Source organism: Pygoscelis adeliae, unplaced genomic scaffold, assembly GCF_000699105.1.
Source record: "Pygoscelis adeliae isolate BGI_AS28 unplaced genomic scaffold, ASM69910v1 Scaffold25, whole genome shotgun sequence".
Taxonomy (NCBI): domain Eukaryota; kingdom Metazoa; phylum Chordata; class Aves; order Sphenisciformes; family Spheniscidae; genus Pygoscelis; species Pygoscelis adeliae.
The window spans coordinates 5,224,134-5,226,693 of NW_008824808.1; the positions used below are offsets into that span (position 1 = coordinate 5,224,134).

A 2,560-nucleotide genomic window follows, 5' to 3' on the forward strand; every position below is an offset into this window, starting at 1 on the left:
TTTTTGATCTCAAGATTTCTTAATTACTAAAGAAAAAACTACTTACGTGGTCTTTAATTTCTATTTCAAGAATATGCCATTAAAACAACCAACCAACCAACCAAAAAATCAACTGGAATTATAGGTATGTCAGCTCTTCCACTTGACATGCTTCAGAAGCCCCCACAGACTGGCTGATGTGTAAATACATTTTTGCAAAGACATGGGTAAAAATAGAAGGGAGTCAAGAAATTAACTACTGTTGCTCAGAAACGATTGGACTAATTAATCGTAAATAAGATGACAAGACACTACCTGGGTACATGCAATAAGGTACAGCCATGGGTCCCCCCTATGTGGGACTTGCAGCAGGGCAGCTGGGGCATGGCTCAGCCAGTCCCTATGACACCCGGGCTGCGAGGAGGGAGCTTGGTGCCCCTAAAATAAGGGGAAATAAGGGGCAGGATGAGTAGCTGCCTAAAGCCATAGCAACAACTAGGCGAGAGACTTAGGTGGAATTAAAGCCATCTGGATCTGGCATTTAGCTTTTCTGTGGATCAGTCCCCCATCTGTAAAAAGGTGACAATCAGACATTTTTCTGTCTGTCTTGCTGCGATTTGAGCTCTTCATAACTAGAGTTCCCCTCTCTGTTCTGCACGTCAGGATGGTGCCTTGTACAAAAAGGTCCTGATCTTGTTTGGTGCATCTAATCATTACCATAATATAAAAAAAAATAGTGAAAGTAAGATTACAACCTCAAGGTCAGCTTCTGCTGTATTGCACTCACCCTCTCCCACTGAAGCCTGCCAGGGTATTACTGAACACAGAATTTGGCCTTTAAGGTTTCAGTGTACAATATGCACATCTTGTGCTGAGATTAAATATGAATATGTTTAAAGGTCTGCTTTCAATCCAAATTTTGAGGGCTTGCCAAAGTAGCAGAGATTGAGATAGGATCTTTTGTACTATTAATTGAAGGCTATGCTTTTATTTCCTTTAAAATTTTTTTTAAAGTCTCCCTTCTGTGGTGGAAGATATCTTGCTGCTGCTTGGATTGATTCCAAATACTGTTTTCCCCTTTAGCTAGAGCTGCAAAATGTAGTGGGTTTGATTCCTTGCTAAGTATCTTTTGTTAAATACTCACAATTCAGGGTTGCAGATACCTTAAGGTGAAAGGGAAACCAGATCAAGATGCTATTAGCTGCCACTAGAAAGAAAACATGCCATAATGTCATATGAGTTAATAACTTTAAGTAGCCTGTAAGATGCTGCTGTGGAATTAAATGCTTAACAATAATTCAAAAACGGCTTACAGAAATTTAAGAATGTGGATCATTTAGTATAGCTGAAATTATGCTCCTGGCATATATGTATGACACATGAGAGCACTTACCTGGAAATTTATTACCCAGCTCTGAGCAAACAAAGCATGACCTACATTTGACTAAAGTCAGCTGTCTCTGGCTAATCCTATGGGCTTCTTTTTATTAATGTCACAATTGCTAATGTGGTATAACATTGTCATTACTGAATAGCACAGCGGGATAAGCTGCAGCTGTTATTTCTCTTTCTATACCTACTAACTCATTAAATTTGAGTTTTGGGGAATACAAATTGTAAAGATTATTCAAATTCTGATTGAGAAATGGGACTACTGGGAAATTGACGGTATATAAAGTAAAACTTTGAATCAAGGATTTCAGTGGTTTTTTTATCGGGAAGGTTGGAATATTCACAATTGATTTTTTTTTTATTATTTCCCCCCCCCCCCCCCCCCAAGAGACTGATCTCAAAGGCAGTATCTGGTTTTCAACAAGACCCAACATTTGCATTTAGGTTTCCTACCTCTAATTGCAACATAGGATATTAACATCATAAAAACAGCTAAGGTCAGCCAAAGCTTATTGAGATACAATTGCTTCAGCAAACTCTCAGTTTGCTGCTCACAGTTTCACACAGTCATGACAGTTATTAGTCCTTCAGGCTGCAAAGAAGGTAGTTATTTCAAGAGCTCAGGTACATGCCGCCAGTGGACTCAAGCCATTTGCAGCTACACTGCCTCCACCTTTGCCCACCTTCATGTTGCTTATCTGTGAGAAAAGGTGCTACCAAGATGCCTGAGCCTGCCAAGCCAGCTCCTGCTCGCAACAAGAACTCCAAGAGTGCTGTCACCAAAACCTGAGAGAAAGGCTACAAGCAACATATAGCAAGAATAGCAGAAAGGAGAGTTACTGCATCCATCAGTACAAGGTGCTGAAGGAGATCCATCATGAGACTAGTATCCTAACCAAGGCCATGGGCATCATGAACGCCTTTGTCAATGACATTACTGAATGTATCACTGGAAAAGCATGTTGTCTGGCACAACACAAAGAATGCTCGACCACCAGTTCTTGAGAGGGTGGAGTGTGCCACGCACTAGGAGCTGCCCAGAGAGCTGGCCAAGCATGCCATGCCCGAGGACACCAAGGCTATGAGGCAAATTCAGCAGCTCCAAGACTTAAAGTGTGCTTTTGCCCAAGTACTTGGGGGTATTGGTGGATAAAAAACTAGACATGAGCTGGCAATGTGCACTCACAGC

At 41.2% G+C, this 2,560-nt stretch overlaps 1 pseudogene; it reads left to right on the forward strand.

Moving 5' to 3' along the window:
• Nucleotides 1-2,092: 2,092 nt before the first annotated feature.
• LOC103917108 lies at nucleotides 2,093-2,483 on the forward strand (annotated as a pseudogene).
• The last annotated feature ends 77 nt before the right edge of the window (nucleotides 2,484-2,560 follow it).